The sequence below is a fragment of the Chenopodium quinoa genome, unplaced genomic scaffold, assembly GCF_001683475.1.
Source record: "Chenopodium quinoa cultivar QQ74 unplaced genomic scaffold, ASM168347v1, whole genome shotgun sequence".
Classification (NCBI taxonomy): domain Eukaryota; kingdom Viridiplantae; phylum Streptophyta; class Magnoliopsida; order Caryophyllales; family Amaranthaceae; genus Chenopodium; species Chenopodium quinoa.
In genome coordinates, this window is record NW_018745248.1 from 31,651 (window position 1) to 46,170 (window position 14,520).

The window sequence follows — 14,520 nt, forward strand, 5'->3', positions numbered from 1 at the left end:
CGGTGACAGCGATTGTGGGTGGCTGGAGAAGTGGAGGAGTTGCGGTGGTGAGATGCTCTTGCGGTTTGTGGAGTTAGGAAGGTGAAAGTGGAGCAGGTGAGGTGGCGAAGGTGGTCAAGTGTGTGCGAAATTGCAGAAGGTTGGAGGTACAAGGGGTGCTGTTGGTGTTGTGGGAGCTCCAAATATAAGAAGAAAGAATTGGGGAAGAAGAAATGGTGGTGGTGGTGGTTGGGAAGAAGAAAGAAAGAAGGTAGGAAGAAGAAGAGTGAAAAATCGGGGAAGGAGATGAGAAAGCCAGAAAATAGAAGGAAAAAAAAGAAAAAAAATAAAAAAAAGTGGGGCCCACTGATGGAAATTCCACCGGAAAATCTAAATGGGTGGTAATCTGCACGTTTTTTAATTTAATGGGTGGTAATTTAAAATAAAATATTGTTTGGGTGGTTATATCAAAAGTGGACTTTTTTTTGGGTGGTAATTTACAAAAAATCCTAATTTTAATTGCCCTGCTAACTGCTCTTGGGCTCTCAGGAAGATCTTTGATTGCTCTCAAATTATTGTTTCTGCTGGTGGTTAGGACAGATTTGTCAAAAAGGGATCATTCTCTATCAAGGAAATGTATAAGTTCCTGCAAGGTGATTTTGTTAAAGTTCCTTGGAGTAGAGTTCTATGTCAAAAAACAAGGCTTCTCCTAGAAGCTTATTTATTTCATGGCTTGCTATTAACAATAGGCTTCCTACCAGAGACAGATTAGTTGCTTGGGGAATTGTGGATAATGATGTTTGTTGTCTCTGTAATGCTGCTTCTGAAACTGTGGAGCATCTCTTTTTTCATTGCGGTTTCTTTGCTCAGATTTGGGGTATGGTTCTTAATCATCTGCAGTTTCACAGAGCTCCTGGCTCCTTTACTGATGAACTTCCTTGGATTATGAAGAGTGCTAAGAAGATAAATGCTAGGCATAAAGTTTTCTTGATTTTTTTGCTGAATGCTTATATGCTATCTGGCTGTATAGGAATGATCAAATCTTCAATCAGAACAACAAGACTATTTCTGCTGCCCAGATTTTCAAAGAAATCAGATTCAAGGTTGCTTGCAGATTCAGTGATGCTATGAGGTCTTTTTGTTAATGTTGTGTTAGAGGTTTTTTTTGTTGTTTTTTGCCCTTTTTTGTTCTTTTGGATGTTCTGGTGCTTGTACCAGATTTTAGGTGTTTTGGTGTATTCTTTAACTGTTTCTCTTGGTAATTAATAAAATCTTTTAATTGCCAAAAAAAAGCATTGATAAATTGACTTTTGTTGACTTTTTAGAGTTTTTATCAGAATAAAAGAACGTTTTTGAGGAAAATATGATTTTATCCTCCTGTACGACAATTTCTATCTGATTTTAAGAAAACGCGTCAAAAACTTAGTCAGCGCCAAACGCCAGCAGTAGCGCCTGACGCTACGCTTGGCGCTAACCTGGTTTTGCGCGTCAGAACTCTGTTTTGGTTTTTTTTTTTTTTTTTTTTTTTTTTTTTTTTTTTATCTTTTTGGCTGATTTTCTCTATAAATAGCTTCCTAAAAACTCCGTTTTCATTCATCAACTCTCATCAAGATTCTCTTGATTACTCTTTCTCTCTCTTTTCTAAACTAGCCTTCTCTCAAATACAAAATTCCGCATTCGCAAGACTTAGATACACCTAACCAAGTTCGAAGTTGCCTTCGCCCTAGATGTGAAAGGTTTAATTTCTGAGGGTTTGGTCCCAAATCTCTCTTTCAATTATTTAATTTAATTGTTTGCTTTATTATTTTCCTTGAAGTTACTAACGTGTGTATTTTGTTATTAGAAAGAGGTACGAGGCATCCAAGTAAGTGCTTTAATTGATTTATTGATATTATGATATAGAAATCATGCTTAGATTGTTATTTTGATTCGTAGTATCATGTTAGGATGTTTTCTTTAATTTCATGTCTAGGGTAATTTTAATATTAAGTATGATTAAAAGTATGACGCCTTTTATTCTCTTCCTAATATTTATGATTGTTAGTATTATGTTAGGGCTAAATATTTGATCTTTATTGCTTAGTGACATGCTAGGGTTTGTTATTAATCTTGTTAGTATCATGCCTAGGATCTTGCTATTATTATGCTTTAACATGATTATTATTTTTAATTATGATTATAATTTTATGATTATTATTATTATGATTTATTATGTTGCTTGATATTCATTGTTATTGCTTGATCACGCCTTTTATGCATGCTTAAAGGGAATTAGTACTTGTAATCACGCTTAATAAGATAATTTGATAATCTTGTTTAGGGTTAATTTGATTATAATTCAAGTGATCGCCAATAATAGATTTATTTGTGGATTTAATTCAACCAACATAGATAAACAGGTTTAGGGTAATCCTATTGATTGCATGTTAGTCAGAAAGCGCACATGAATACAATCAGAATAAAGTAGAGGCCTATTATTAGGGCAGGTTCAATCTCTTTTAGGTTGGATTTGTACCTTCATCCTCGAACCCTATTTGGTTCAAGACCTTATGGAGTTGACGATCTCTTGGATCGTTAAGGGGTGTAACCTTCACCTCGTGAACGGTTTACATGTTCCTAAAAAAACTTGTTGGCGACTCTTTTGATCTATTTTTTTCCCTTTGGACGCCACCGTACTTTAGTGTATGATAACAGTGGGGTTCAAGCTAGGGGATTAACGCTTGAAATATTCCCTTCAGTTTTTGGCGACTCCACTAGGGAGGATTTCTATTTTAATTCCCGAAATTTATTTCGGTAATGATTTAGAATGAGTGGATGAGACTCGAAACGTTCTAAGTATTTCATGTGCGTAATTTTGATTAACATTATTGTCTTATGCATAAAAAAGATCTCATTGGAAAGACCATCCGTAATGAGTTAAAACATAGGATTTTTACACGTAGGAAATTTGAGGAATATCTTTCACAACTAGGACCGAAATAACACTGCGCGAAACTGGAAAATTTTATCGAGCACAGAAAGCTGCTGAGGCATGTAGGAATTAGCGTCAGCGATCAGAAAATTAGCGCCAGAATTTTGACTGTAGCGCTAAACGACAGTTCTGTCGCCAGGTGCTATAGCCAAAATCCGGCGCCAATCTCTGTTTGCTGGCACCAAATTCTTCTAACACCGAGCCATAAATATGCGTTCTAATTTCGACCAGTTTTTCGCATTGTTTGCTCGATCCTACTTCCTGATTGAGTTTTTCTCACTTTTCTGAAACCCATATGTGTTCTAAATATGGACATAACCCTTTGGGAATTCATGCTCCATCTACCTGATTGAACGCTCTGAGCAACAAAGGGTACATCCAAGATTGTTGAATTCACCAAACCATGGAAGCGAGTTTTTTCTAAAACTCGCAGTGTCCCATCCACTCGTGCCAACCCTTCACGGTTAGGCTTCCGCGCGGTGCATCCGGATAATTAACCATGGACCCTCTATTGACTAACCCATATCCCGAACTTTAGAGAACTAGAGCCATAATTAGGTTGCAAACTCATTGCATCATATCGTGCCTACTTGACTAATTGTGCATTATTTGTTGTGCATATACTATGTTCTCTTAACCGTTTGTTTGACTTGTGCTAAAATTAAATAAATTAATGACTAAAAGAACTTTGACTAATTAATTAATTAATTAATTAATTTGAGTAAATAAAGTCTTATATTTTAGCCAAAATTGACCTAGTACGACTTTAGGCATACCCCTGTTGATTAATAACACCGAAAACAGTTTTAGATTGAAGCTCCAGCAATGGCGCCAAAGTCTGAACTGTAGCGCCACTCTGTGGAGTGTGGCGCCTGATGACGGTTCTGTCGTCTGGTGCTACACTGCAAAGAGAGGCGCCAGTCTTGTCGTTTTGACGACAGTTCGGATTGTTGATCGAGTCATCACCTTGTGTCTAATTAACCAGTTTTCTGAGTAATTCGGTTAAATTTTACTGTCAATAATACTTTGTTAAGTCATTAATTGAGTCTAGGCACTAAGTCCCATCGTCTTACACAAGAGTCCAAGCATGTCACTTACACTCAACACACACACCAACACACATACTTTGACCATGTTTAAGAGAGTCTTGTATGCGCGTTTTTTTCCGTCATTTTTTTTAGAGGGGTAAGTCGGATATTAGTCCTCCAATTTAAATACCATAACTGGTTCCTAAAAATATATACATTATATTTGCCAAATTATGCACCTAGTTTTTTTTTTTTTTTTTTTTTTTTTTCATTTTTCCTCTTTAAAACCGTAAAGTCAAGGTCGATTTGAGTCAAGTAATTAAAACGCAAAATGGTTTAAATTACAGTGCGTGGTCAAGAAAGGAAGGGTGGTTAATCAAAGACAACCTTTTCGTACAAGTCCAACTTTTCGGCAAACCCATAGCTCGTAAGAGGACTAGGACAGTCTTGGCAACACAAGAAGAAGTCAATGAGCGCAGGAACCAACTGGTTACCGTGACTGAGGCACTGAAGCTCCTAACACTTAAGATCGTTGATCCCGTGAAACAACAATAGATGGACCTTATGCAAGAGAGTCTAAGCAAGCTATCTAGAGACTACAAGTTTCAAGGGATTAGCTTACAAGGGGTCTCGGTGGACAAAGATCTTCTTCCGCAGAAGTTCAATGCCAACGACATCCCGAAATTCAAAGCAACCGATAACCCTTATTTTAATTTAAGAGCCTTCGAAACAATAATGAGTATTAAGGGTATCGACAAGAAGGTTTTCCCCTCTCTATTCTCACTATCTCTCGAGACCGTTTGCCAGCAATGGTTCTTTTCTCTCGAGAAAGAAAAAACCTCCACCTGGAAGTCCATAGCAAACGCTTTCGTTGATAGATATAAATGCAACATTCAAGTTGAGACTGACCATAGGGAACTTGAAATCCTCAAGCAGAAGGAGAACGAAGGCTTCACCTCCTTCTTTAACAAGTGGAGAGAAACCTCAACTAAGATGATTGAGGTGCCGAGTGAAAAAGAGTCTGTAAGGTTATTCATAAAAAACCTTCAAGAAAAATACTCCAAGCATCTCAACTATCAAAATAATCTCCATACCTTCAAGGTCGTCTACGACATTGGAATCAATAGTGAAGACGACCTGGCTAAGTTGAAAGCTGCCAACAATAACTCCAACAGTGGCTGGAAAGGAAAGAAGAACGACAATCCTTCTTCTACCAAAACCACCTACTCAAACAATGTTAGCACTTTTAATCTAGGCAAAGTCCTTGCTATGAATAATCAAGGACAAAAGAAACCATTTAGGAGGAACTTTACTCCTATTGGCATGAATTATGACACCGCATTTGATCGATTAAATGCAAAAGGTCTTATAACTCCCATTGGACCATTTGGGGCCCCACCAGTCAAAAAGAGGTCGGCTAACTGGAACCCCAATGCACACTGCAAGTATCACCAAGGTAGGGGCCATCTCACCGAGAACTGTTGGAAGCTTAAAGAAGCTATCCAAGACTTAATCGATAACAACAAGCTACCATTGTCCCCTGCCAGTAAGAAACCAAGTATTAATAATGCGCCTCTCGCTCATTCCTTGGCTATCTTTGATGAGGAAAACGAGGTTGACCCCTCGTCTCTCATCAAACCTATTAAAGAAATCCATGCCATCGAAGAAGAGGAGGAGATCTTTTTTTACGCCATGGATAACCTTCCAGAACCAGAAAGTAAAGAGGACATACAATCTTTGATGGAAGGATCGTATTTAATACGGAGACTCTCAAGGCTATAAAGGAACTTCAGAAGAAATATGACGAGGTTCCACTCCCGAAAGATGAACTTAAGAGAGAATTCACACCCATGGGAATGACTTATGAGGCAAAACGTTTTCCTTTACAAGTCACCGAAAAACCCAAGAAGAGTAATAGACTCTACACTCCAATTGGGATCCCATATATACAAATGTTCGAAATGCTCTTCGAGAGTGGCGAGATCAAACCTCTCGAACCGAGACCATTCGAATCATTGAAAAGGACAGATAGATATTACTGTCAATATCATCAATCAGGGGGTCACACTATCGAAAACTGTTTTAAATTCAAGAATTTAATTCAGAAAATGATTGATGAAAAGAAGCTTGTCCAAGTTCCACAAGAAGAGGATGCAAGTATTAATGGAGTCTGGGACAGTGATGACGAAGACGTCTACTTTAAAGACATGGTAGGACCTCCACCTTCAGTGTCATACGCCATGGATGACTTTTGGGTTGAAGATGATTCATCGATAGACGTCCTCACAAGATCCGGGAGAATGCAACCTCCCGTTTCAACACAACCCATGCCAACCACACAGCAAGTTCCCATACCTATCATTGAAGATAATGATATCGTCAAGCAGCTCAAGAAGACAAAAGTTGAAATGAACGTATGGAAACTTTTGGCGACATCCCAAGAACATAGGTTGGCTGTAATGAATGCCTTGGACAAAATAGGGATAGATTCTGACACCACTCATGAGGGGTTGGCTAACTTCCTCACGAGTGATCTACCTAGTCCCATTAATTTGATCACCTTTTCTGACAAGGATTTACCCCCGGAAGGTGACAAACACTATAAGGCATTAAACTTCACAGTAGTTTTCAAGAGAATGAACGTCCCTATGACTCTTGTAGACAATGGATCAACCATTAACGTCTGGCCACTTAGAACTCCGAGGATGCTAGGTATAAGGGATGAAGATTTAACCCTGTCAACACAAGGAATAAGGGCCTACGACAACACTCGTCGTCAAGCTCTCGGTAAAATTACCATGAATGTAACGGCGGGAGCAATAGAACATGCTACTACTTTCCAAGTAGTAGACACTAAAGCTTCATTGAATCTACTGTTGGGACGCCCTTGGCTTCATGAACTAAAGGTCGTCCCTTCATCTCTCCACCAACAAGTAAAAGCCATAGTTGGGGGAATTCCTATCACCATCGATGCTTCACCTATGAGAATCAAGTGTATAGAAAATCCAATAATAAAAGTGGAGCACGATGAGGATGATGAAGATTTATGGGGCTTCAACGAAGAGGTCTCCTTAATCCAGGAGGATGAAAGGACCCCTCTCTGCCACGACCCCCATTCTAACATGATCGTAAATGCTATTATGAAGAGACAAGGACATTTTCAAGGGATGACCCTAGGAAAGATAAAGGGAATAACAAAACCGCTGGAGTCACCTGGCCTCCCTAAATTATAGGGGAGACCTACCTCTGTTCTCTTTCAAGCTACGGAATGGACATGATCCCATGAGGGTCAGTTCATCCATCCATTGAATTGGTTAACGCAAAAACCCGTGTCGGAAGATTGAACCTGTCCCCGGGCTAGCAAAAGCGATTTGAACAGCAGTTTGAAAAGACTAATGCTGCACAAAAGAATATGTTTCAAAAGAAGAATAAGCACAAAGTGAGTGCAGAAGGACCTGAAAAGAGTGTTGATCTTGCAAGAAGAAAGGTCACTTGAGTTTTGAGTTCCCATAAAAGAGGGACAAAGGGAAAAAGCCATGATGATCAGGAAAAGATAGTGTTGGTCACTACTATAGACCCCGTTTGCCCAGGAAAAATCAAAGGCACGTAGGGACGCTTGCATTCAAAAGAAAGCAATCCCAATGGATCAGTACCCTCTCACACTTAATGGTCAATTCATAAAAGAAGGATAGGACTATCCATGCCACGAATTTCCCGAACCATTTGTCGTAAACGGCATAAGGCAACCGGGATTTGAGATTTTCTTGGATTTCTATTTCACGAATGAAATCCCAACTCCTGTTCATAAGGAGAAAGCACCCCCATGCTTTGACTTTAACGTCATAGGATTATTATTTGGGCGAGAAAAGGATGAGCCAACTTACAAAGAGGATAACTCCTCGCTCAAAAAAAACAGTCCTACAAAGCGAAAGCTTCGATCCCTCGAAGCTAATCACTCCAGCGGAAGGATCACTACAAGGGTGGCGCAAGACCGTTAAGGTGACTACTCCAAGTGGAAGAAATATATCCATCACGACAGGGCAAGGACCGATGTTCGAAGAGTCGTCTAAGTCAGAGTCAGAGTTAGAGTCTCTCCCTATAGAGTCATCTAGGTCTTTAGTATTAGCACCTTCCCCTTCTATCTCTTCTCCTAGAATAGTTAGTGATCAAGTCCCTGAGGACATATCACTATTCGATGTAATGATCTAAGAATACAATAATATAACTTCTTCTCCGTACTTCTTGTGTTCTTCTCTAACCCAAGATGACGAGCATTGCTTAACTAACAATGAAAAAGATAAAGAAATTATTAAAGCAATGGAAACACTCGAAAAGAAAACACCGATAATTGAAGAAACTGAGACGGTTGATATCTCAAATGATTCAACCAATAAAAGAGAAGTTAAAATCGGACTAACACTTAATGAACAAGAAAGAACCGATTAAATTAACTTACTTAAAGAATTTATTGATGTATTTGCTTGGTCATACGAAGATATGCCAGGCATTAATAGAGAAATAGCTCAACATACTATACCACTAATTCCGGGAATGAAACCTGTAAAACAAAAGTTACGTTGAATGAAACCCGATGTAGCTCTTAAAATAAAAGAAGAAGTCCAAAAAAAAATAACTGCAGGTTTCATCAAGGTATCTAAATACCCTGAATGGGTCGCCAACGTCGTCCTAGTTCCGAAAAAAGATGGAAGGGTAAGAATGTGTGTCGACTATCGAGATCTAAATAAGGCAAGTCCAAAGGACGACTTCCCTTTACCAGACATCGATATTCTGGTTGATAACACGACAAATCACACACTTCTCTTGCTCATGGTTGGATACGCAGGTTATAATCAGATTCTCATGGCAGAAGAAGATATGGAGAAAACAACCTTCATAACACCATGGGGCACTTACTGCTACACGGTAATGCCATTCGGGTTGAAAAACGCGGGTGCCACTTACCAACGTGCAGCGACTGCCTTACTCCATGACATGATGCATAAAGAAGTCGAAGTTTATGTCGACGACATGATTGTAAAATTAAAAGACCGACAAGGCCATCAAGTAGCCTTAAGAAAAATTTTCGAAAGGCTAAGAAAATACAATATGAGGTTGAACCCATCTAAGTGTGCTTTTGGAGTCACCTCAGGCAAGCTTTTGGATTATGTCATAAGCTCTAGAGGAATAGAGATAGGCCCAACCAAGATCAAAGCAATCATGTCAATGCCACCGCCCAAAACTGAGAAGCAGATTCGAGGATTTATTGGACGGTTGCAATACATAAGTAGGTTCATATCAAAATTGACGACGATATGTGAACCGATCTTTAAAAAGCTTAAGAAGAATGTACCAGTAATATGGGATGACGAGTGTCAAAAAGCCTTTGAAAAGATCAAAGCCTATCTCGCAAATCCTCCCGTATTAGCACCAGCACTTCCTGGAATACCTCTTAGGTTGTACTTAACAGTTACCAAAGAGACAATGGGAGCTATGCTAGCACAAGAAGTAGAAGCCAAAGAAAATGCGATCTACTATCTAAGCATGAAAATGCTCGAATATGAAGCATGTTACACGCCACTTGAGAAATTGTGCCTCGCCTTGGTGTGGGCCACAACCAAGTTAAGACATTACATGTTAGTGCATACCGTCTTTGTAGTCTCCCGATTAGATCCACTCAAGTATCTATTTGAGAAATCTACACTCAATGGACGCATATCGAGATGGATAGTCAATTTAGCCCAGTTTGATGTAAGGTTTATGCCGCAAAAAGCTATCAAAGGATCTGTGGTGTCAGACTTTCTAGCGGACTTTCCAATAGAAGACTCGACGCCGATACAAGACAATGAATTTCCAGATGAAGACTTAATGGTCACTGAAGATGATACTTGGACCTTATACTTCGACGGAGCCTCAAACCAAAAGGGATGTGGCGTTGGAGTATTACTAGTATCACCTAAAGAAGAGCATGTCCCAATCTCCATAAAGCTTGACTTCGACATTACCAACAACGCTGCTGAATACGAAGCATGCGTGGTAGGCCTTGAAACAGCTTTGGCATTGGGATTAAAAAGTTAATAATATTCGGAGACTCTTCATTAATCATCAATTAAATATCCTAAAGGTGGAAAGTAAGGAGCGAAAGTCTAGCCCCTTACCAAACCTATCTGGAAACTCTTACTAATCAGTTAGAGAAGGTAGAATACACATATCTACCTAGCGAAGAAAATCAATTTGCTGATGCCTTGGCAAGACTAGCCTCGATGGTTAGGATTCCCACGGAAATCGAGCAAATGCCTCTAACTATAGAAAAAAGGCACAAGCCAGCATACATCCAGGCTATAGAAGATGATGAAGTAGTCCAAGAAGAAAAAGAAGAAGAACCGTGGTACACGAATATACTCAATTATTCACCAAAGGAGAATACCCTCCCCATGCTGACAAAAGAGAAAAACGAGCTTAAAGACTCTTGGCTTCCCAATATGTACTCATAGACAACGAGCTACATAAAAGGGTACCTAAGGGTCGAGCTCTCTTATGTGTAGGAAAAAAGGATGCACAAAGAGCAATGAGGATAGTCCACGAAGGAATTTGTGGCACTCACATAAATGAAAAAATGTTTGTCCAAAATATAATGCGAGAAGGATATTATTGGACTACAATGAATAGGGATTGCCATCAATACGTAAAAAGATGCCCTAAGTGCCAAATCTATGCCAATTTACAACATGTTCCTCCATCCTTGCTATACACCTACATGTCGCCATGGCCATTCTCTACATGGGGAATTGACATCATCGGCAAAATCACTCCCCCAGGAACAGGAGGCCAAGAATATATCCTAGTAGCAATTGATTACTTCACAAAGTGGGTCGAAGCGCAATCATACGCTAAACTCACTGAAAAACATGTAGCACTCTTTATCGAGAGAAATACTATTTGTCGATACGGAGTCCCACATGAAATGATAAGTTACAATGGAACTCACTTTCAAGCCGAGTGTGAAGAATTGTTACAAAAATATGGCATTCAACATCATCATTCTTCCCCTTATAGGCCTCAAGCAAATGGAGCAGTCGAGGCAGCTAATAAAAATCTAAAGACTATCATCGAGGAAATGACGGAAAATTATAAGGATTGGCCTGACAAACTTCACTTCGCATTGTGGGGTTACCGCACGTCAATTCGCACATCAACAGGAAATACGCCATTTTCCTTGGTTTATGGAATGGATGCCGTACAACCTGTTGAACTAGAGATTTCATCTCTACACATCGCGTTAGAGAGCAAACTCGATGAAGTTGAATGGACTAAGTTAAGATATGAAGAGTTAATTCTACTCGATGAAAAACGACTAGAAGCTCTACATCACACTCAGTGTTACCAAACTCGTATGGCTAGGCATTTTAATAAGAAGGTCAAGACAAGAAACATCAAAGTAGGAGACTTGGTGTTAAAAGAATTAAGGAAAAATGTTTTAGATCCAAGAGGAAAATTTAGACCTAATTGGTCTGGACCCTACATTGTCAAAACACTCCTGTTAGGAGGTGCAGCAAAATTAACTAATATGGATGGCAATGAGTTCTCGAACATGAAAAATCTTGACCAACTTAAGAAATACTACCCATAATTACTTGAGTAGGATACTCAAGAGAGCTACGTTTGGCCTGGTTCCTTAAGAAAGGATACGTAGGCAACCCTTTACGGGTGCAGCCACTTTATTTGTTTAAAAATCTCGCATCCCAGAATTAATTAAAAATTCGACAGAAGATCGACGAACATCGGCGTCACAGAAAAAATTATGGCGCCAGCCGATGATCGTTAGCGCCAGACGACGGCGTCCGTCGCCAGACGCCAGACTGCCGCAATCGGCGCCTGTCAAAGATCTGTGGCGCCAATTAACAGTTAAAATTCTGGGAACATTTCGGTGTTTTTCGGAAAATTTTCGACTTCCGTACTCGAAAAAATTTCTGGAAAATTAATTTTTTTCGGTTTTCATTGCTTTAATAAAATAAATTTAAAGTAAATAATTTAATTAAAAGCTGGAATTTCATTAATAAAATAAATTACATTATTGATGGAATTTAATTAAAGCTTAAATGAATTAACTTTAAATAAAAAAATAAACTAAGTCTAATAATTGGAAATTAAGCAATGCTCTTAATCTTCTTTCTCTTTTTTTTAGCCCTTTTCCAATTTTTGTCTGCTTCTTCCTCCTCATCCATAACCTTAGCTAGTAGGCATCCTTTAGAGGATCTACATTCAATCTTGGAGTAAATAGTTTCCCCCTCAGCTAGGACTCCATTCTTCTTTTCTACCCAAACTTTCTTTTCTGTGGTGTCAGCTTTCCTTTTTCCCTTATCTTTTGCAGTAGTCTTCTTCCTAGGAATTATAGGTGTTTTGAACTCAATTCTTTCACCTAAGCGTTCCTTAACAAGAACCACTTTGTCACCAAGACGACTTTTCACATCAGTTTTACTCTGATTTTTCTTCATGTCCTTCGTGGGTTTCTTCAGAAGCCACCTTTTCACATCATTGGGCAAGGAAGGAGGAACCTTTTGGGTAATTACTTCCAATAAAGGTCTAACGCTCCAATAAGAATAAAACTTGTCTACTTCCTGGAAGATAGGGAACTCGTAGGGACGACGAAGATCTCCGGAAGGAATAGTCTGAAGTAGGCCGTATTGTCTTTTTATTCTGCAGGGATAATAAAAAGTCATACGGGACAAGCTTGGAAGACGGCAGAATGGTTGCTTGTTGACACCAACCCTCTTTTCTATTTTCCACCAAGGGATGACCCACTTGATGGCAAAATTGCAAGATTCGAAGACCTTCTTCCATTCATGGCGCCCCATCTTAGAGAAGCGTTTCTTCCTCCTCACGAAGCAATTTGGAGTGTACTTCTCAATGTTGTCTGGAGGGCTAATTAACTCCAGTCTTTCCATTAGCCACATCTGTAAAAAAAAAAAAAAATTGCAACGTAAATAAATTATTATTACTTTACAAAAATATATTTTTGATTTCTGTAATTAAAAATATTATTTTTCTACCTGTAATAAAATTGGAGATCCCCGAAAATGTGTTTTTGGATTCCTCTTTAATTCATCAAGACTAAGCATAGTTTCTCCAACTATTAAAGGCATTGGATTTCTCCCTGATTTAATTTGTTCTAATACAGTGGATATAATTGATTGACCCTCATTATTTTTACCACTAGTAAGAAAAAATTGATTAAGCATACAAAACAAGAAATAAAGCCCTTAGTCTATAAACATGGAAAGATTCAGAATAAGGTCTATCAAAATAATGGCGAGCAAATTCTTTCAAATTAACTATATTACCATCTACTATTTTTGATAGATCTATGTCCTTTAAATTGAAGAAGCATTCAAAATCCTTATAATAATATTCATTTATTCTAGGGATTACTACAAGATCTATTGCAGGGAAACCTAAAATAGCACCAAATTCTTCCGGCAAAGGGATAATTTCATCATACCCTATTCTAAAGCAATGAGTATCTACATCCCAATATTCGAGAGCGGTATGAATAAAATCTGAATCAAGATCTACTCCTTTGATACCATAAATACCCCCTAAGTGAAACACATCTAATTCTTTTCTTTCTTTGGCATTAAGAGACCGACACCATTCATGGGTGTAGTTGGTGAAACTCTTGGTGACTAGAGACATGATGTTATTTTTCTAAAAGCTACGAAATATTTTATTTGCTGAAATTACGAAGAGAATCGGCTGGGCAGGGGGCTATTTATGCACAAAATCGGAGCAGTTTCAATCTGGGAAAGATTCGGAGTCAGCGCTCTTTAGCGCCAGACGCCAACTATTGGCGCCTGACGCCAGAGCCTGACGCCAAACACTAAGTGTAGCAAATGACTTTACGGTTTCCTTATCTTTTTTTTTAAAAAATTATTCAATTAATATAGCTATTATATTAATTATATTATTTTTTGGATTTTATTTAGACTAACTTTCAAGTTTTTTATAAATCCAATATTTGACTTTTCCATTTTTCATTTTTTTTCTTTTTTAGGGGAGAAAGTCGGATATCCTCCATCAATAATAAAAATGACAGAATTTTTTGCGCAAAAACATGATAGTATACCCATCACATTTCCTTGCACACACAAACATGCACATAATAATAATAATAATAAAAAAAAATGAAAAAAACATGATAAATAAGGAATAAACTCATAATAGTATGTATATACAAATGTGTCTAAAAAATGAGTCTAAGGCAAAGTTCTATACAAAGTCAGAATAAATAATAAAAAGCACAGGAATAAGCTACGGCGCCGGGGGACGTATACCCATCATCGCATAAAACTCCGCCGTACGAGGAGTAACCTCTCCACCAGCTCCAGCTCTAGCACCAGCTCCAGTCTCCGCAGGAGGAGGAAAGCTCAACACAGGACCAGTCCACCCAAGATCAACCTAAGGCTGAGGCTGCGGAGGCTGCTGCGATGATGAGCCGATCTCGTACATCCCACCACCTTTAAGAGCTGAGGTAGCCTCTCCCTGACC